This window comes from Amblyraja radiata, unplaced genomic scaffold (genome assembly GCF_010909765.2).
Source record: "Amblyraja radiata isolate CabotCenter1 unplaced genomic scaffold, sAmbRad1.1.pri scaffold_590_ctg1, whole genome shotgun sequence".
NCBI lineage: Eukaryota > Metazoa > Chordata > Chondrichthyes > Rajiformes > Rajidae > Amblyraja > Amblyraja radiata.
This window is the reverse complement of record NW_022630635.1, coordinates 54,894-77,841: the sequence shown is the minus strand read 5'-3', so window position 1 is coordinate 77,841 and position 22,948 is coordinate 54,894.

Sequence of the window (22,948 nt, the reverse complement as noted above, 5' to 3'; positions counted from 1 at the left end):
GCCCCGGGCCGCGCACCCCCTCTCCCCGCTGCCCCGGGCCGCGCACCCCCTCTCCCCGCTGCCCCAGGCCGCACACAACCTCTCCCCGCTGCCCCGGGCCCCACACTCCCTCTCCCCGCTGCCCCGGGCCGCGCACCCCCTCTCCCCGCTGCCCCGGGCCCCGCACTGGTTGCTAAAATAGGTCCGATAATCACCCATGAATCTGCGCATGACCGCCCCACGCGTTTGCGTGAGAGTAACCCAACTTGGTCTGCAATGGGATCTTTGCTCCCGTCGACCCGCCACGACGCAGCGGCCCCGCCTCACGTGACCGACCACCAGGTCCCGCCCCCTTCCCCCCACTGACAGGCAGCGCCAGCGGCCAATGGGAGCGGGTCCGGTATCCCCCCGCCCCCGACGTCACAAACGACGAGGTCCCGCCACCTCCGTCCCCCGCCCCACTGACGGGCAGCGCCAGCGGCCAATGGCAGCGGGTCCTGCATACCCCCGCCCCCGATGTCACAAACGACCAGGTCCCGCCCAGGTCCCGCCCCCTCGTTGCGTCCGATCAACCCGACCCACGGCCCCGCGACCCCCGCATGTGAGCGCGTCCTATAGGTCGAGCCGTAGCCCCGTCTCACGGACTGACAGCGCCCTACGCCAATCGGAGCCGCCCATCCTGCCCTAGCGACGGTTGCCATGGCGCGGCCGGCCCCGCCCCCGACGTCACAAAGGACTAGGTGCCGCCCCTCCCAAACCTGAGATAAAACCTAAAGGGGGTCAGGCGGCAAAATGCTGCAGCAACTCATAGGCTGTGGGCCGAGCATCAAAAATGTGTCTAGAAATCAGTTTCCGTGACTGCCCGTATTACAACATGGGCAGCCTATTTCCGTGTTGCAGTCCATTTAAACGATATATTATTATTATTATTATATATATGTAAACCTGTAAATATGAATGTAATCATATATAATTAAGTATAATTATATTATATAAAAATAATATGATGAATATAATTGTGAGTGTGTTTTTTTTTAATGACACTGTCGCAGAGGTCCTGCTCCTGAACCAGCCTAATTAATGGGCAGTTCTTGTGGGTTCCTCCCATTTACTGAACCCCGCTGACTGCCAAAGTGGGGAGAGTGGGGGTAACGGGCATAGTGGGAATGGGGCAGTGATAGGCAGGCATGTTCCAGTTGCTTTAATAGGAAATTAAATGAGACTGCAGCAGATGTCCCAGGTTTTAAGGGAATCCTCTAGATTTCCCCATTTACTGAACCCCGCTGACTGCCAAAGTGGGGAGAGTGGGGGTGACGGCCATAGTGGGACTGGGGCAGTGCCAGACATGTAAGAGACCTGTCTTGTTTCTGATGTAAATGTCACATGCTGGCCAAGACTCGAATGCTCTGATGTTTACTCGATGAATATTAATTTTATGCTACAATGAGCTTATATTTATGTTATAGACCCCCCCCCCCCCCGATGGTGCCTTTGCAAATGAGGGCTATTACCTTTAACCTAAAAGAACCCTAAAAGTGTTGCATTATTTATCTCTAGTTTGTGTGTCTGTGTATGCCTTTCAAACGTGTATCTGTGGATGTAAGTGTGTATGTACGTGTGGATGGATGTATGTGTGCATGTATGTTTGGACGTGTTCATGTATGTCTGCGTGTGAATGGATGGTGCCTTTGCAAATGAGGGCTATTACCTTTAACCTAAAAGAACCCTAAAAGTGTGGATGTATGTATGTGTGCATGTATGTTTGGATGTGTACATGTATGTCTGCGTGTGAATGGATGTGTGGATGTGTGTGTGTGCGGATTTATGTATGCATGTATGTGTGTGTTTGCATGCATGGAAGTGTGCGTATGGATGGATGTGTGTGTGTGTGTGGATGTGCGTATGTATGTATGTATGTATGTATGTATGTATGTATGTATGTATGTGTGGATCGGTGGGTGGATTGTCGCAGTCATTCACCGGCATGCCATTATCATAAGTAATTCACTCATTGTTTAAATAATTTGACCAAATAAACAGTGAAACGATCCACATTAAAATAAAAATTTATATAATTATTTTTTTCCACAATTTATTTATTTTGTGTACTTTGAACCTTTACAAATGGTGCAATGCGCTGGTAGGACATGCCTATGGTCAGTGTGCTCGACAGTTGCTGTTTGTTGACTATGACTTGTCATAGATCGAAGCAGTCTCTTTGGGGCCGGCTCATCTGCTTCACCATCAGGAACTGCCTCTTGAGGTGATTCACCTGCTTCAGGCTTTTCAGCGTCTTGAACTCAATTGAAAGAGGAAAAAGAAAACAGAAAAGGAATGAAAAGTAAAATAAATCAACATCCTCAAATATATCTTATCATTTTTCAAAGTAACATCATATGACCATAAGTAAAAAGATTTGTTGTTTGAGTCCTATCATTACCTTTCTTCCTTCTAGACTTTGCTATCGCTCGATTTATTGTTGTTATGTTGCAGAAGTGACGATAGCACTCTGCATGATAACCCGGGATACACTGCTGCCTCCTAATAATAGAAGATAATATGTGTCAGGGTGTATTTTACATCTTTTCATGTTTTATATTATGTAAGACAATATCAACATATCAATGAGGAAATTAAACATGTATGCATGTCCAGGTAGATGGGATGGCAAGTCTGCAAATTATCAAATTAGTGTTCATTAAAGCACAGTGCATGTCCACACAAAACACTTTTGTGTGGACAGGCTCTGAAGAGTGGACGGGCAGAGGCTGCAGAAAAAAAAATCTCATATTACTTAGGTCTGCATGGACTTCAATTCATAAAATGTCAATCTCTTCTTAATGTCAATGAGACTGACACCGTAATTTACTGCCATAGATAAGACTTCAAGTTCAAGTGCTCGAGCAGAGGGTGCAGAATAGCTAGAGAAAGAAACATCTCATAGTACCTAGGTCTGCATGGACTTCAATTCATAAAGTGTCAACCTCTATTTAATGTCAATGAGACTTACACTGTAATTTACTACAATTGATAAGTTAGTTCAAGTTTAAGTAGAGGCTACAGAAAAAAAAAATCTCATAGTCATTAAGTCTGCATGGACTTCAATTCATAAAATTTCAACCTCTTCTTAATGTTAATGAGAATAACAATAGGTTACTACCATAGAAAAACTAGTTCAAGTTCACATATCACCAATTCATTTCTACAGAAACATCAACCATTTCTGACCATTTCTCACTGCAATGGAAGCCTATAAATTGCGATCGATGTCCCTCTGTTTTTCTCCCATGGTCGGGGCCTGAAAACGGCCGCTACAGACGGCACTATGTACATACTATAAACATATAGTTTAGGCCCTCAACTTCATGAATGAAAGAGTGAATGAATGAATTAATTAATGAATAAATAAGTGAATGAATGAATTTATTCACATTATAAAAGGGTGCAATTAAATTAATTAAAGTCCATACAGATAGATTTTCATAAATTCAGACTTTAGATCTTACCTTTCAGTTAGAGTTGATTCCTGGCTGTCTTCTTTGTGTTCCAGCACCTCAGCAGCGACTTTGCTTTCAAGGCTTTCTTCCACTTCCATCCACTTAGCAGCACATTCTTCAGCCATTTTAATGCTTTTCTCACAAGATTCAATTACCCTGCTGCAAGTTTCCACGACATGTATTCCACAAAACAACAAATCGGAATCTCCAGTAAAACAGGCATCAGTGAAGCCCCCTCAGCCATTTTGTGTGCTAGCCTGAAGCAAAGCGCGTGATTGGCCAACTGGCAGACAACTCAATGTTAAACGTGCTTTGATTGGACTAAAAATTACCCGAAATTTTTCCGGGTTTTCTCTAATTTAATAAGTCTTGTTCATGACAAGTTTCAGCGGTGATTTATATAATTTTTTTACACAATATGTGAAAATTACATGTAGTTTGGTGACTTGGGTCACGAAACTGTAGAATAAAGCTCCTTGGCCCACAGCCTATCAGTGGGACGGGCAGCATCTCTGGAGAGAAGGAATGAATGGGCGACGTTTCTAGGTCGAGACCCTTCCTCAGACTGTGAGTCGCACGAGAGATGTGGACGGTGATGTGGAGTGCAAAGTTTTACATAGAAACATGGACAATAGGTGCAGGAGGAGGCCATTCGGCCCTTCGAGTTAGCACCGCCATTCATTGTGATCATGGCTGTTCATCCACAATCAGTACCCCGTTCCTGCCTTCTCCCCATATCCCCTGACTCTGCAATCGTTAAGAGCCCCATCTAGCTCTCTCTTGAAAGAAAGTATCCAGAGAACCGCCCTCTGAGGCAGCAAATTCCACAGACTCACAACTCTCTGTTAGAAAAAGTGTTTCCTCGTCTCCGTTCTAATTGGCTTACCACTTATTCTTAAACTGTGGCCCCTGGTTCTGAATTCCCCCAACATCGGGAACATGTTTCCTGCCTCTAGCGTGTCCAAACCTTAAATAATCTTGTATGTTTCAATAAGATTCCCACTGATCCTTCAAAATTTCAGAGTATACATGCCCAGCCGCTCCATTCTCTCAGCATATGACAGCCCCGCCATCCCGGGAATTAACCTTGTAAACCCACACGGCACTCCCTCAATAGCAAGAATGTTCTTCCTCAAGGTGGAAAAGGTGCTGGAGAAATTTAGCGGGTGCGGCAGCAATGGAGCGAAGGAAATCGGTAACCTTTCAGGACGAAACCCTTCTGCAGACTCCTTCCTCAAAGGTGGAGACCAAAACTGCACATAATACTCCAGGTGTGGTCTCACTAGGGCCCTGTACAACTGCAGAAGGACCTCTTTGCTCCTAAACTCAACTCCATATAATAACCATATAACCATATAACAATTACAGCACGGAAACAGGCCATCTCGACCCTTCTAATCCGTGCCGAACACGTATTCTCCCCTAGTCCCATATACCTGCGCTCAGACCATAACCCTCCATTCCTTTCCCGTCCATATAACTATCCAATTTATTTTTAAATGATAAAAACGAACCTGCCTCCACCACCTTCCCTGGAAGCTCATTCTACACAGCCACCACTCTCTGAGTAAAGAAGTTCCCCCTCATGTTACCCCTAAACTTCTGTACCTTAATTCTCAAGTCATGTCCCCTTGTTTGAATCTTCCCTACTCTCAGTGGGAAAAGCTTATCCACGTCAACTCTGTCTATCCCTCTCATCATTTTAAAGACCTCTATCAAGTCCCCCCTTAACCTTCTGCTCTCCAAAGAATAAAGCCCTAACTTGTTCAACCTTTCTCTGTAACTTAGTTGCTGAAACCCAGGCAACATTCTAGTAAATCTCCTCTGTACTCTCTCTATTTTGTTGACATCCTTCCTATAATTAGGCGACCAAAATTGTACCCCATACTCCAAAATTGGCCTCACCAATGCCTTGTACAATTTTAACATTACATCCCAACTTCTATACTCAATGCTCTGATTTATAAAGGCCAGCACACCAAAAGCTTTCTTTACCACCCTATCTACATGAGATTCCACTTTCAGGGAACCGTGCACAGTTATTCCCAGATCCCTCTGTTCACCTGCATTCTTCAATTCCCTACCATATACCATGTACGTCCTATTTTGATTTGTCCTGCCAAGATGTAGCACCTCACACTTATCAGCATTAAACTCCATCTGCCATCTTTCAGTCCACTCTTCCAACTGGCATAAATCTCTCTGTAGACTTTGAAAATCGACTTCATTATCCACAACCCCACCTATCTTAGTATCATCTGCATACTTACTAATCCAATTTACCACACCATCATCCAGATCATTGATGTACATGACAAACAACAGTGGACCCAACACAGATCCCTGTGGCACCCCACTAGTCACTGGCCTCCAACCTGACAAACAACCATCCACCATTACTCTCTGTCATCTCCCATTCAGCCACTGTTGAATCCATATTGCTACTCCACCATTAATACCCAACCATTGAACCTTCTTAACCAACCTTCCATGAGGAACCTTGTCAAAGGCCTTACTGAATGAAGTCCATATATACAACATCCACTGCTTTATATACAACATCCACTGCTCTTGTTATGAAGGCCAACATGTCATTCGCTTTCTTCACAGCCTGCTGTACCTGCATGTTTACTTTCATTGACATGAACAAGGACCCCCAGATCCTGTTGTACTTCCCCTTTTCCCAACTTGACACCATTTAGATAGTAATCTGCCTTCCTGTTTTTGCTACCAAAGTGGATAACCTCACATTTATCCACATTAAACTGCATCTGCCCACTCACCCAACCTGTCCAAGTCACCCTGCATTTTCAGAGTATCGTCCTCACAGTTCATATTGCCGCACAGCTTTGTGTTATCTGCAAATTTGCTAATGTTACTTTGAATCCCTTCATCTAAATTATTGATATATATTGTAAATAGTGGTGGTCCCTGGACCGAGCCTTGCGGTACCCCACTAGTCACTGCTTGCCATTATGAAAGGTACCCTTTAACCCCTACTCTTTGTTTCCTGTCTACCAACCTATTTTCTATCCATGTCAGCACTCTACCCCCAATACCATGTGCCCTAATTTTGCCCACTAACCTGCTATGTGGAACCATATCAAATGCTTTCTGAAAGAGCCAATCCACTACATTCACTGGCTCTCCCTTGCCCATTTTCCTTGTTACATCCTCGAAAAATTCCAGACTATAAGTCAAGCATGATTTCCCCTTCGTAAATCCATGCTGACTTGGACCGAACCTGTTACTGCTATCCAAATGAGCCGCTAATTCATATTTTATGATTGACTCCAGCATCTTCCCCACCATCGATGTCAGGTCTATAATTCCCTGTTTTCTCTCTCCCGCCTTTCTTAAAAAGTGGGATAACATTAGCTACCCTCCAATGCACAGGAACTGATCCTGAGTCTATAGAACATTGGAAAATGATCACAGATGCGTCCACATTTCAAAAGCCACTTTCTTAAGTACCCTGGGATGCAGACCATCAGGCCCTGGGGATCTATCAGCCTTCTGTCCCAGCAGTCTACCCAACACCATTTCCTGCCTAATGTCGATTTCCTTCAGTTCCTCTGACACCCCAGAGCCTCTGGCCACTAGTACACCAGGAAGATTGTTTGACTCCTCCTTAGTGAAGACGGATCCAGAGTACCTGTTCAACTCATCTGCCATTTCCTTGGTCCCCATAATAAATTCACCATAATAGATTCTGTTAGCCCAAAGAGCTAAATCTTATTCTCTCTTGAAAACATCCAGTGAATTGGCCTTCACTGCCTTCTGTGGCAGAGAATTCCTCAGATTCACAACTCTCTGGGTGAAAAAGTTTCTCCTCATCTTACTCATAAATGGCTGACCACCTTATGCTTAAACTGTGACCCCTGGTTCTGAACTCCCCCAATATGGGGAACATGTTTCCTGCATCTAGCCTGTCCAATCCCTTAATGATTTTTTATGTTTCTATAAGATCCGTTGTCGTTGGGGCCTAGCACCGTGGAACGGCCTCCAGCCTGAACGACCTGGAGGCTCCAGTCACGGAGCCTGCGGAGCTGCGGACTTACCATCATGGGGCTGTCCGGCATCGGAGCGTAGGGAGCGGTGGTGACTCACTGCTGCGGCCCGACCACGTAGCTCGGAGGCTCCAGCTGCAGCCGCAGGTCCGGTGGACTGTCGGGGTATCGGGAGCTCGCGGGACCGGGTGGAGAGACCGCTTTCCGGAGCTCCCGCAACACGACTTCTCCAGCCCGAGTCGCGGGGTTGGAACGACCCGGAGCAGGGCCGTACATCACCCGGTGCGGCTTCATGGTCGTGGGACATTCCAGCGCCCGCCGGGGGATCCAACCTTGTGACATTTAGACCGGGAGCGGGGCCGTACATCGCCCCGCGCGGCCTACAATGGCAATGGGACTTATCATCGCCCGAAACACAGGCCCGGAAGCCAAGAACTTTGGGCAAAGCCAGGAGCACAGGCCTGGGGCCTAAAACACAGGCCTGACGCCAACGTACAAAACCTCTGAACCAAAGAGCATTATTGCAAGATATTTTTGTGGGTGCTTAGTGACAGATATAATATATTTGTGTATTTCTGCTTGGAACTAAATGTTTTAGAGTGAAACCTTTTGGGACAAAAATCAGCAATTAGACGATGAAATGCATTAATAAAAGCAAAATAAAGCATGATTTCTCCCCCCTCTCTCCCCCTCACTCTCTCCTGCCCCCTCTCTTTCCCCCTGAGAGATGGGAGGGAGGTAGGGAGATAGATAGAGGGGAGAGGGGAGGGTGAAAGAGTGGGTGGCGAAGAGAGAATGATTGCATACAAAAATTATATACAAAAGCAGAGTAAATTCTCTCTCACTCAGTACGTGGAGGGAGATGGAGAGAGGTGGGGGAGGAAAATGCCCCTCCCGATCTACCCTCACTCCCACCCTCTCTACCTTCCCTCCCACTCTATCCCCTTCCCTCTACCCCTCACCTCCCTCCCTCTACCTCTCAGCATCTCTGTACCCCTTCCTCTCTAACCTCCCTCTCTCCCACTGTACACACTCACCCTCCCGTTCTGCCCCCTCCCTCTCTACCCCCCTCCCTCTCTCCCACCCCTCCTACTGTGGGCTTTGGCCTATGTTCTGGACCGCAGAGCCTGTTTTTTGTAGGCCTAATGTCAATGTTACATGCCCGGGCCTAACCTCTGGGCTTTGGCCTAAGTTATGGACCTCGGAGCCTGTCAAGTAAAGGCACCTGTTGCTAGAGAAGGCCGAGTCTGTTGTCAAGGAAGGCCTACTGCCAACAGGCTTCTGTTACGAAGAAAGTTCTACTAGTATCAGGCTCCCGTTGCTAAGAAACTCACACAGAAGCGCTCGCTCACTCCAGCACTAATAAATGAATCTTTTCACCACTGCTTCTCACAATTAATGCTTCTTGTAGTTTTGCGGACAAGAATAGTACACCACACTCCCCAAGTATTGCCCCACACACACACTATCATCTTTTGTACGGCAGCTCTAACATGATGCATGTCTCAACTAACTCTTGTACTCAATGCTCTGACTGATGATGAAGGCGAGCAAGTTTGACAAACTACTGCTGCTACTTCTTCATCACCCGGTGCGGCTTCATGGTCGTGGGACATTCCAACGCCCGCCGGGGGATCCAACCTTGTGACATTCAGACCGGGAGCGGGGCCGTACATCGCCCCGCGCGGCCTACAATGGCAATGGGACTTATCATCGCCCGCCTGAGGCTTTGACATCGGGAGAGAAATGGAAAACAGGGGAGAGAAAAGGCTTTGCCTTCCATCACAGTGGGTTCACTGTGATGGATGTTTTTGTAAATTGAATTGTGTGTATGTCTGTAGGATATTGTCTTTGTTTGTATGGCTGTGGAAACGGAGTTTCGTTTGAGCCTCACTGAGGTTCAAATGACATGTAATAAATATTGATTGATTGATCTCCTCTCATCCTAAATTCCAGTGAATACAAGTCCATTCGACCCATCCTTTCAGTGTATGTCAGTCCCGCCATCCTGGGAATTAACCTGTTGAATCTAGGCTGCACTCCCTGAATAACATGTATGTCCTTCCTCAAACGAGATCCATGGACTTGTCGACCCATTCTTTAATCGTAACTCGAATACTGGCGATAATTCAGGAAAACTTACAGTTGCTGGTTTGGCAATTCTGTTATGTTGTTGGAGATATTGGAGAGATCACCGTTGGCGGAGAGCCTGAGGGGAGAGAGAGAGAGTTGGGGGGAGAGAGAGAGAGGGGAAGAGAGTGGAGGAAAGAGAGAGAGTGGGGAAGAGGGGGGTGAGTGGGAAAAAGAGACAGTGGGGAAGAGGGGGGAGAGAGAAAGAGGGGGGAGAGAGAGGGGGGGTGAGAGAGAGAGAGGGGAAGAGAAAGGAGGAGAGAGAGGGGGAGAGAGAGAGAGGGGGGAAGAGAAAGGGGGAGAGAGGGGGGGAAGAGAGAGGGGAGCGAGAGAGGGTGAGAGAGAGAGGGGGAGACAGAGAGATAGAGGGAGAGCGAAAGGGATGAATGGGAGAGAGAAGGGGAGGAGAGAGAGCAGCATTATCATGTAGAGTGTAGATTTAGAGTGTGCAGCACAGTTTAGAGAGAAAGGGGAGAAGGGGGGGGACTGAGAGAGAGTGAGAAAGAGGGACAGACAGAGAGAGAGAGAGGGGGAGCTGATGGCAGTCTTTATAACGGCCGCCTATGTACCACCGAGCGCGATCGTGAAGGATGCTATGACAAAGCTCTACAATAACATCAGTGAGCAGCAGAGGGAACATCCCGATGCTTTCTTCATGGCAGCTGGGGATTTCAACCAGGCAAGTCTTACATCTGTTCAGCCTAAATTCTACCAGCATGTGAATATTGCAACCAGGGGAAAGAACACACTAGACCTGGTGTACACAAACATCAAAGATTCATATAGAGCAGCCCCCCTCCCCCATATCGGCAACTCTGACCACCTGCTGGTTATGCTCACACCTGCATACAGACCCAGGGTGAAACAGGACAGGCCAATGGTCAGAGAAGTCAGAATATGGCTACAGGGAGCTACCGCAGCATTGCAAGACTGTTTTGAAACCACACAGTGGGCCATTTTCAGAGAGGCAGCAACAGGTGACAGTGGCATTGACCTCCAAGAATATATAGAGTCCGTCATCGGATACATCAATAAATGCAATGATGATGTGACAGTGGTTAAAACTGTCAAGATGCATGCCAATCAGAAACCTTGGCTAACTGGGGAAGTTTGTTCTCTATTGAGAGCCTGGAATGCTGCATTCAAATCTGGGGACAACGCAGCATACAAACTGGCACGGAGTAACCTATCCCGGGGGATCAGGGAAGCGAAGAGGCGCTAAAAATACCACCCAGATACAAGCACTCCTGCCATCACCCAGCAACCAATCACTCAGGCTGTCCACAGCCGGAGTTAAAAAGGCCTTTGCCAGCGTCAATCCACGCAAAGCTGCAGGGCCGGGTAACATCCCTGGATGCGTTTTAAGGGATTGTGCCGAGCAACTAAAAGATGTCTTTACAGACATTTTTAACATCTCACTCAGCCAGGCAGTAGTGCCCAACTGTCTCAAAAGTGCCACCATCGTTCCTGTCCCGAAGAATCCCAACCCAGCCTGTCTCAATGACTTTCGCCCAGTGGCTCTCACACCCATACTAATGAACTGTTTTGGGCGGCTGGTCATGCAGCACATTAAAAACTACCGACCTAGACCCACTTCAGTTCGCTTATAGAGCCAACCGGTCCACAGAGGACGCAGTCTCTACAACACTCAACCTCGCACTATCACATCTCGACCGGAAGAATAACTATGCCAGGATCCTCTTTATAGACTTCAGCTCCGCTTTTAACACAATCATCCCACAGCAGCTGGTGGAGAAGCTGAAGCTGTTAAAGGTGGACACTGGCACTTACAACTGGGTCCTTAACCTTTTATCACAATGGCAGCAGACAGTCAGGGTGGGCAGTCGGACATCAAGAACCATCGCTGTGAGCACTGGCTCACCCCAAAGCTGTGTCCGAAGCCCCCTGCTGTTTAGTCTGCTTACTCATGACTATACTGCTAGACTCAGCAACAACTACATCAACAAGTTCGCTGATGACACAACAGTGGTGGGTCTCATCAGCGACAACAATGAGTCGGCGTACAGGATGGAGGTGGAGCTGCTTACAGAATGGTGCAGATCTCACAATCTCACTCTCAATGTGGAAAAGACTAAGGAAATGGTGATCGATTACAAAAGGGCTGGAAAACACCATCACACTCCGCTGCATATCAATGGAGCTGCTGTGGAGAGGGTCAGCAGTCTGAAGTTCCTAGGACTCCACCTGTCGGATGACCTGACCTCTACGACCAACACCACAGCAGTGATCAAAAGAGCTCAGCAGCGGCTCCACTCTCTCCGGAGACTAACGAAAACAGGTCTCCCTACTGCTCATCTAAGGACCTTCTACAGGGGCACCATCGAAAGCATACTGACCTACGGCATCACTTCCTGGTTTGGGAGCTGCAAGGCTTACGAATAAAATCAACTCAACAGGATAGTGAAGAAAGCCAGCAGGATCATTGGTGCCCCACTCCCTTTCCTGTTGGAGATCTACAAGATGCGGAACATCAGCAGAGCCATCTCCATTATCAAGGACCCCTTTCATCCATCACACCACATTTTCATTCTGCCATCTGGGAAGAGGTACAGAAGCATCAGCTGCAAAACCAGCAGGATGCTCCACAGCTTCTTCCCACAGGCAATAAGACTGGTTAACGGACTGTGTCCCCTCCCCATATATCGTTCACCAACACATTCAACCTTGTCCATACTTTGACACCTGTCAAAGCAAAGCCACTGTCGGTCGGAATGTCTGTTTTTATTCTATTGTAAACCCTAGGCCTACTTTTTGTTTTTAGATATGGTAATTTTAATTTGTTTTTAAAGCTCTATGTATTTATCCTTTTTTTTAAATTATTAACTACACTGAATGGAAACTGATCGAGTGACTTTTTTTCGTTTCCTCTGTGTATGCAAGTACTCAGTGAAAATGATATTAAATAAATACTGAATACTGAATTGTCTAATGGCTCTGGCAGAGCCAGAATCTCCACATGCTGGCATTGAAACTCTCAACTCCAGTACCAAGTCTGTTGAGCTTCACCCATGCTCCTCTGGGGAGGTCAAACTCAGGACAGCTTTTATCTGGTGAAGAGATGTAGCTGTGTAATGGAGATGAGGCTGCCTTCCACTCCTGTGACAACTATCCAGTGTGCTTTTGTCTCAGTTGGCTGGATGGATATTAGGAGTTGTTTTCCATGTGGAGCAAAGGGGTGACGGCGGAGTGAGAGGTGGGGGGGGGGGGACATAGAGAGTGGGGGGAGTGAGAGAGGGGAGAGAGATGGGGAGAGAGAGAAGAGAGAAATCAAGAGGGGAGAGAGAGAGGGTTGAGAGAGAGAGAGAGAGAGAGCGAGGGAGAGAGAGAGAGAGAGAGAGGGGAGAGAGAGGAGAGAGAGAGGGTGAGAGATGGGGAGAGAGAGGTGGGAGAGAGAGAGAGAGAGGGGGTGAGAGAGAGAGAGGGGCGAGATGGGGAGAGAGAGGGGAGGGAAATCTAGAGGGGGAGAGAGAGAGGGGGAGAGATGGGGAGAGAGAGTGGGGGCGAGAGAGGGGGTGGGAGGGGGAGAGAAAGATGGGGGAGTGAGAAGGGGAGAGAGAGGGGGGAGAGTGAGAGGGGGAGAGAGAGGGGGAGAGAGAGGGGGAGAGATGTGGGTGGAGAGAGAGAGAGTGGGGAGAGAGTGAGGGGGAGGAGAGAGTGGGGCGGGAGACAGGGGGGGGGGGTCTCTGCTCTGTGCTGATAGCCTGACGGAGGGGGTGATCAGAGCCTCAGAGCCTATAATACAGTCTTGTGGCCCATAAATTAGGCCTGGAGCCTACACCACAGGCCTGGAGCCTAAAACACAGGCCTGGAGCCTATGACACAGGCCTGGAGCCTATGACACAGGCCTGGAGCCTATAACACAGGCCTGGAGACTATGACACAGGCCTGGGGCCTATGGCACAGGCCTGGAGCAAATGACACATTTGATACTGTTGACCACACCATCCGATACGGGGTTGGTATTGATGGCACTGCCCTGAGCTGGTTCATCTCCTACCTCAAAGGTAGGAGTTTCTCTACTAACATAGGTAACTCTTACTCCTCCCCAGCGAGCCTCTACTGTGGGGTTCCACAAGGTTCCATCATTGGCTCCATTCTCTTCTCCCTGTATATGCTCCCCTTAGGCCAAGTCATTCAAAGGCACGGCATTTCCTTCCATTGCTACGCAGACGATACACAACTCTATCTCCCCCTGAAGCCCAAAAACCAATCAAATCTACTTAACCTTATCCGCTGCCTCGAGGATATAAAGTGCTGGATGGCCCAGAACTTCCTCCAAATAAACGAGAGTAAATCTGAGGTCACCCTTCTCGGTCCCTCGAACTCAATCAAAATAATAGCAGGCAGCCTTGGAAGCCTTACCCCATTACTCAAACCTCACGTTAAAAACCTTGGCGTGATATTTGACTCAGCATTGAAATTTGACAAACAAGTCAATGCCGTGGAAAAAGCTGGCTTCTTTCAGCTTCGGACGATAGCTAAAATAAAACAATTCCTCCAGTTTGATGACCTCGAAAAGATCATCCACACATTTATCTCCTCCCGCCTAGATTACTGCAACTCCCTCTACACTGGCATCAGCCAATCTTCCCTGTCCCGCCTGCAACTGGTCCAAAACGCCGCAGCGAGACTCCTGATGGGCACCCGAAAAATGGACACATCACCCCAAACCTGACCTCTCTCCACTGGCTCCCGGTGCGGTTCCCAATAAATTTCAAGAACCTCCTTTATGTCTACAAAGCCCTTAATGGGATGCCCACACCTGCATCAAATGTCTGCTTACCCACCACACCACCTCCAGGTCCCTCAGATCGGCCGACTTGGGGTTACTGAACATCCCGCGGTCTAGGCATAAGCTCAGGGGCGACCGCGCGTTTGCGGTTGCAGCTCCTAGACTGTGAACAGCATCCCTCTTCCCATCAGAACTGCCCCCTTCATCGACTGTTTTAAGTCAAGACTTAAAACTCATCCCTACTCCCAAACCTTTCTTGATGTCCTCTGAGCGAGGGCTATATGTATGTAGTGATGCTTGTATTTAATCCATGAACCACTGTTGTATAACGTTAGTACCTCCACCAATGTAAAGCACTTTGGCCAACGAGACTTGTTTTTTAAATGTGCTATAGAAATAAAAGTGACTTGACTAGGCCTGGTGCCTATGACACAAGCCTGGTGCCTATGACACGGGCCTGGAGCCTATGACACGGGCCGGGGGCCTATGGCACAAGCCTGGGGCCTATGACACAGGCCTGGGGCCTATGACACAGGCCTGGGTCCTATGACACAAGCCTGGAGTCTATGACACATGCCTGGGGCCTGTGACACAAGCCTGGGGCCTACGAAACACAGGTCGGAAGTTCCAGAACTTAGGCGAAAGCCCACAACACAGGCTCGGAGCCTATAAAACAGCCGTGAAGCCTACGAAACACAGGCCCGGAAGCCAAGAACTTTGGGCAAAGCCAGGAGCACAGGCCTGGGGCCTAAAACACAGGCCTGACGCCAACGTACAAAACCTCTGAACCAAAGAGCATTATTGCAAGATATTTTTGTGGGTGCTTAGTGACAGATATAATATATTTGTGTATTTCTGCTTGGAACTAAATGTTTTAGAGTGAAACCTTTTGGGCCAAAAATCAGCAATTAGATGATGAAATGCATTAATAAAAGCAAAATAAAGCATGATTTCTCCCCCCTCTCTCCCCCTCACTCTCTCCTGCCCCCTCTCTTTCCCCCTGAGAGATGGGAGGGAGGTAGGGAGAGAGATAGAGGGGAGAGGGGAGGGTGAAAGAGTGGGTGGCGGAGAGAGAATGATTGCATTCAAAAATTACATACAAAAGCAGAGTAAATTCTCTCTCACTCAGTACGTGGAGGGAGATGGGGAGAGGTGGGGGAGGAAAATGCCCCCTCCCGATCTACCCTCACTCCCACCCTCTCTACCTTCCCTCTCACTCTATCCCCTTACCTCTACCCCTCACCTCCCTCCCTCTACCCCTCAGCATCTCTGCACCCCTTCCTCTCTAACCTCCCTCTCTCCCACTCTACACACTCACCCTCCCATTCTGCCCCCTCCCTCTCTACCCCCCTCCCTCTCTCCCACCCCTCCTACTGTGGGCTTTGGCCTATGTTCTGGACCGCAGAGCCTGTTTTTTGTAGGCCTAATGTCAATGTTACATGCCCAGGCCTAACCTCTGGGATTTGGCCTAAGTTATGGACCTCGGAGCCTGTCAAGTAAAGGCACCTGTTGCTAGAGAAGGCCGAGTCTGTTGTCAAGGAAGGCCTACTGCCAACAGGCTTCTGTTACGAAGAAAGTTCTACTAGTATCAGGCTCCTGTTGCTAAGAAACTCACACAGAAGCGCTCGCTCACTCCAGCACTAATAAATGAATCTTTTCACCACTGCTTCTCACAATTAATGCTTCTTGTAGTTTTGGGGACAAGAATAGTACACCACACTCCGCAAGTATTGCCCCACACACACACTATCATCTTTTGTACAGCAGCTCTAACATGATGCGTCCCAACTAACTCTTGTACTCAATGCTCTGACTGATGATGAAGGCGAGCAAGTTTGACAAACTACTGCTGCTGCTGCTTCTTCATCACCCCGTCTATCTGTATCTGTGTGTTAGCGCTTTCAGAGTATTATGCCCTCTCCCCCCTCTCTCTCAGTAAGTTTGTAGACAGCAGCAGCAGCAGCAAAATTGGTGATGTACAGGACTTTAAAGCAAGCGACTGACTTACTCTCTGAAATTGCAGCCGGGTCCAGATTAACTGGAAATGTGGGCCAAGGAATAATGGCAGATTGAAATTAACTTGGACAAGTGCAAAGTGGCAAGTTAAATCAGTGCAGCAGCAGCAGCAGCAGCAGGACTTACACTGTAAATGGCAGCAGAGCCCCTGAGAATGTTGTAGGAGGACACAGAGACCACCGATAGTACGAGTACATGATTATCTGAAAGCGATAAACAGGGTGATGAAGAAGCAGTTTGTCAAACTTGTCTTCATCAGTCAGAGCATTGAGTACAAGAATTGGGACAAGAGCTGGATAAAAAATGTCACACATTAAAAAATACGAAAAAGGCTGAGGGAGAGAGGGAGAGAGAGAGAGAGAGCGGGGAGAGAGTGAGAGAAGGAGAGAGAATTATTGCATTCAAAAATTACATACACAAGCAGAGTAAATTCTCTCGTGTGGAGGGCGGAGATGGGCAGGGGTGGGGGAGGAAGATGCCCCCTCCCGATCTACCCTCTCTACCCACCCCCCGCACTCTATCCCCCTCCCTCTACCTCACTTCCCGTTCCCTCTACTCTCATCCATCTCTGCCCCTCTTCCTCTTTACCCCCCCCCACTCCCTCTACCCCATCACTCTCCCACTCTAACCCCACCCCCATCCCTCTATGCCACCTCTCTAACACCCTCCCTCTCTAACCCCATCCTCTCTACCCCACTCCCTCTCTCCCATCCCTCCCTCTCTAGGGATTGAAGAGGGAGGGTGAAAAGGAGGAGGGGAGTGCTGGGGGATGAGAATAAATGAGCCGCGCCTGCGTAGTTGGGGGCAATGCGTGAGTGGTGGAATATTGCTTTGGGGAATGGCTTACATTGGGGTAACGAGTGAGTGGTAGAATCTTGCGTTGGGGGAGCAGACCCAATAGGTCAGCATTTAGCCCGCACAGTAATGCCTCCATCTCCTATGTCACAGCGGGAACCAGTCAGTTGGGAGCTATGGGTGAGTGGTGGAATTCGGGGACCTGCCTTCCTGTGTGACGCCATGCCCCCCCCCCCCCCCATTGGGGAAGGGACCCAACGGGTCCCACTTGGTGTAGTAACCAGCTAAAAGTATCTATCAGCAGAGATAAGCAATGTTCACCATTGAAGGCTGAAATGGCTTCAAATAGTGAGGATTGGTGAAGAATAGCCTGAAACTAAATGTAACGTTGTTTGTGATCAAAAAAGTATGTTGTGCACCGTGTGTATAATAATGACTCATTTTCTTCTGCAACATCGGTGACGGCTGCATTAGAAAAAGGTGACAGTGACTAGGATTTGACCACAATTGAATCATAGGATCTTATTTTGTACAGATAATCCATTATTTTGTACAGATAATCCATTATTTGTCAGTCATACCTTGCAGTAGAAATCATTAGTCTCTTCATAAAGGCAAGAGTGGACATGTTGCTATAGAAACTCGTCAGAGGAAAGGCCCTTGTAGGAAAGGAAACATTTCCTAATCTAATCAAATCCATTTAAACAAATAAAATACAACAGCGGCCAAATGATATTGCCAAGTGCAGGGACTATCTTTGAAGTAGTGGGGAGGTGTCCGACTGCCCTATGGCTACAGATATGCATGGAGGCAAGAATAATTTCTTATCATTTCTGGCGAAGGTTGGCATTTTCTTTCATTATTGATAGCACAACATGGATTCTGAAGAATTCTGAAGAACACAGTCAGGTCAGGAAAAACTTGCTTTATTTGTTACACAATGCACAAATGCGTCAAGACTTTCTTTTAAAAAAACAATTTAAAATGCTTTTAAGTTTTTGGGCCAGTGGTAGGCAGCTGGTACTGTGAGCCGTCGGCTGTGTGCAGCTTGGCTCACTTTTGCATTTTCATTTGGGTACAGTATGAATGAGAAGATGCTGGTACTGTTGACTGTCTGCTCCTCGACAGGGCCAAGGAGGGCTTATATTAGGAACACTTCTCCATCCGTTTCCCACCACGGATGGCTGACCTGCTGAGATCTACCGGCACTTTGGAGGGGAATGGTCAAGCGACGTGTCGGGTCTGGACCCTTCCAGACTGATGGAGTCGGGGGGGGAGTTGGAAAAAAGAGTTGGGGTCAGGACAGATGCCAGGATTTCATTTGGAGGAGGGGAAAATCTCCTCAAATTGGAGAATTCAGTGTTCGTGTCATTGGGCTGTAAGCTGTGAGGTGCTGTTCCTCCAGTTTGTGTGTCACCTCACTCTGGCAATGGAGGAGGCCCAGGACAAAAGATCAGTGTGGGAGTGGGAAGGGGAGTTAAAATGGTTGGTACCCGGGAGATCCAGCAGGCCTTGGTGGACCGAGCGCAAGTGTAGGGTGAAATACACGCCTAGTATAGATACAAGGAACAGCAGATGCTGGTTTACAAAAAGAGACACAATCTCCTGGAGTAACTTGCACCTCTGGAGATCATGGAAAGGCAACATTCTAGGTCAGGACCCTTCTTCAGACTGCTTGGTGTGGGGGGTGGAGGAAGTTGGAAAGGAGAGATGGGAGTGGTCGCCTTAGAATTAGAATTAGATTAGATTCCTTTATTATCATTCAGACCTTTCGGTCTGAACGAAATTATGTTGCCTGCAGTCATACACAGAACCAATAAAAACAAAACATACAATAAACACAAATTAAACATCCACCACAGTGAGTTCACCAAGCACATCCTCACTGTGATGGAGGCAAAGTCTTAGTCTCCGTCTCTTCCCTCCTTGTTCTCAGTCTGCGCTGAGGCGATCGATCCAGGCCGGAGATGCCGCCCTCCAGTCCAGCGGACCTCCGTGGTGATGTCGCCTCCGCCGAAAGCCGGAACGCCGTCTCCGCTCCGAGACGGCCCGCCACAGCATCAACTCCGGGCAGCCGCCCCAGCTCCAGGCCGCTGCCCCAGCTCCGGGTCCCGCAGTCTCAGCTCCGAGCCCCGCTGCATCAACTCCAGGCCGCCGCCGAAAGCCAGAACGCCGCACCAGCAAGTCGGGCCACCGCTGCCTCAGCCCCGAAGACGGCCAGCCTCTCGTTGGTGAGTCCTGGCTGGCTCTGCCTCCGGAGCCTCGGGGTCAGTCGCAGGCTGGAGGCCCGCCAGCTCCGCTATTAGGCCTCAGCGCAGACGGAGGCAGAGAAGGGGGATACGATACGAAAAAGTCTCATTCCCCCGAAGGAAGAGACAGAGAACATGTTTCACCCCCCCCCCCCTCTAACACAACCCAACAAACTAAAACTTGACCAAAACAAGACAAAAAAAACAACAGAAAAAAGTAAACAGACGGACTGCAGGCGAGCCGCAGCTGTTAACAGATTCCTTTCCCTCTACAAATGCGGCCTGACTCACTGAGTTTCTCCACGCCTTTAGAGGCAATGAACAGACAACGTTTTGAGTCAGAACCCTTCTTGAGACTGATTTGAGAGGGTGGGGGGTGGAAGTGGGTAAAGAGAGATGGGGACTGGACAAAGCCAGGCAAGTGATAGGTGGATACAAAATGCTGGAGTAACTCAGCGGGATAGGCAGCATCTCTAGAGAGAAGGAATGGGTGAAGTTTCAGGTTGAGACCCTTCTTCAGAAGTGATAGGTGGATATAGGTGAGGGAGACACAAGAAACTGCAGATGCTGGAATCTTGCATAGAACACTAATTAGTTAGATGCACAGAATCTCTTTCCCAGATTGGGGAAATCGAGGCTGGAGGAGCGGACAAAGGCCTTGCCACAGAGCGGCAGGTGAAGGGGCGCTGGCTGGTTTGGACTCGCCGGTGGTCAAGGTGGGTGAAGCCCTGACCACAGGACGGGCAGAGGAAGGGACGCTCACCGCTGTGGGTACGCCGGTGTTGCCACAGGCTGGACATGCGGGTGAAACCCTTGCCAAACTCAGCGCACACAAAGGGTCTCTCTGGTGTGTATCCGCTGGTGCTCCAGCAGCCCCCATGCTCTCTTGTCACAGTGGGAGCAGCTGCTCGCCGACGTAGGCCCGCCGGTGCTGCCTCAAACCCCGCGAGCTGTCAAACGTCCCACCACAGTACGGGCAGACGTAGGGCTGGCCACTGGTGTGCATGTGCTGGTGAGACAGGGCGTGGGAGGCCATGGCAAAGCGCTCTCCACACACCGGGCTGGGGACGGGACGGTTGCCGGCATGCACCCGCTGGTGGGACAGCAGCTTGGTGGAGCAGGTGAAGCCCTTGCCGCACTGGTCGCAGGTGTAGGGGCGCTCACCGGTGTGGGTGCGCTGGTGCTTCAGCAGGTTGCTGGAGTTGGTGAAGCCTTTGCTGCACTGGGCACAGCTGTAGGGGTGCTCGCCGGTGTGGGTGCGCTGGTGCACCAGCAGGTTGCTGGATTGGGTGAAGCCCTTGTCACACTGGCCGCAGGTGTAGGGACGCTCGCCGGTGTGGGTGCGCTGGTGCTTCAGCAGGTTGCTGGAATGCGTGAAGCTCTTGCCACACTGGGCGCAGGAGTAGGGACACTCACCAGTGTGGGTGCGCTGGTGCTCCAGCAGGTTGCTGGATTGGGTGAAGCCCTTGCCACACTGGGCGCAGATGTAGGGGCGCTCGCCGGTGTGGGTGCGCTGGTGCTTCAGCAGGTTGCTAGACTGGGTGAAGCCCTTGCCGCAATCGCTGCAGGTGAAGGGCCGCTCCCCAGAATGCAACCGCCTGTGCACCTTCAGGTCCTTGGACGACTTGAAGCCTTTTCCGCAGTCGGAGCAGGTGAAGGGCCGCTCACTGCTGTGCACCCGCTGGTGCTCACGCATCCCCGACAACTGGGTAAAGCTCTTGCCGCATGTGGAGCAGCCATAGGGCCTCTTGCCCGTGTGTACTTGCCGGTGGGCCTCCAGGTCACTCGCCGTCTTGAAACTCTTGTCGCACTCCGAGCAGTCGAAGGGGCGTTCTCCCGTGTGCACCCGCCGGTGGATCTCCAGCTGGCTCGGGCACCGGCAGGCCTTGCCACACACATCACACTCATAACGCTTCTCCTCGTTGTGCCCCGTCATGTAGTCCTCCATCGAAGATCAGCCCCTCGCAGTCCGCCTGTACACCGAGCAGATGGGGGGGGGCTCACCGGCACCCTGGCTGCCGTCAAGGCCGCTCACGTCCCCGTCTCTCCGTCCACAGCAACGGCTCCTAAACCCTGCAGGAGGGGAACACAGAGGGTCGACAAGCTGGCAAACAGGAAATTACTAGCACATATTGAGTGTGTTTATGGCGGCGGAAACTGTTATATAATTCTGCGCGGCACACTGGCACACCGGTACAGTTGCTGCTTCACCGCCAGAGACCCGGGGCCGATCCTGACTACGGGTGCTGTCTGTGCGGAGATTGTACGTTCTCGCCTTGACCTGCGTGGATTTTTACTCCGGCTGCTCCGGTTTCCTTCAACATTTCAAAGACGTTCAGGGTTGTAGATTAATCGGCGTCCGCAAAATTGCTGAATTGTCCCTAATGTGCGTGGGATAGTGCGAGTGTACGGGGTGATCGCTGGTTGGCGCGGACTCCGTGGGCCGAAAGACCTGTTGTTTCCGCGCTGCATCTCTAAACTAAACTAAACCGGGTGTCGACCCAAAACGCCACCCATTCCTTCTCTCCACAGGTGCTGCCTGACCCGCTGAGTTACTCCAGCACTTTGTGTCTATCTTCTCCACAGATGCTGTCTGACCCGCTGAGTTACTCCAGCACTCCGGTGAGCTGTGACTGCCGAGAGCTGCGGGTCTGCAGAGCGGGCGGCGCCGACTCTAACATCGGGAGCCTGGGAGCTCCAAACCGGCGCGGCCTTGTTGGCTTCGGAAGCCGCGGTCTCTGGTAAGGAAGCCGCCATTCCAGGTGGCCCAGACGCTGAGAGGACTCTCCCGACGCCGGGGCAACACCACCCGTTGAGAACGGCCAGGAACATCGGGCCTCCGTAGAGGCAATAGCGGTGGCCTCAATAGGCCTGACTATGGGTGAACTGGGGATGAGGACTGGACATTGTGCCTTCCCCCACAGTGGTAACCATTGTGGGGGGATGATTTTTTTGTGTGTAAGTATACATGTTAGTCTGTGTCCAAGATGGCTGTCGGAAGGGAGAGTGGCCGCTGGCGCGCTTTAGCTGCCGCTGCTCTCTCTTCACATTGTGTTTTTGATTTTTTGTCTTTGGATTGAATTCTGTTTTTAATTTGTGTTTTGGTGATGTCTTTATTATTTATTTTATTCCGATTATATGTTTTATTATTCTTGTTAATCTCTGTAAGGTGACCTTGAGATATTTGAAAGGCGCACAAAAATAAAATTTATTATTATTATTATCTTCTCCACAGATGCTGCCTTACCGGCTGAGTTACTCAAGCACTTTGTCATACAGTCACAGAGTGATACAGCGTTGGAAAGAGAACCTTCGGCCCAACTCGTACCCACACTCCTAGATCCCTCAGCTCCACACATTCCGCAAGGCTCAGAGTTGTACAGAGTCCTAGTGAGACCACACCTGGAGTATTGTGTGCAGTTTTGGTCCCCTAATTTGTGGAAGGACATTCTTGCTATTGAGGGAGAGCAGCGTAGATTTACAAGGTTAATTCACGGGATGGTGGGACTTACATATGCT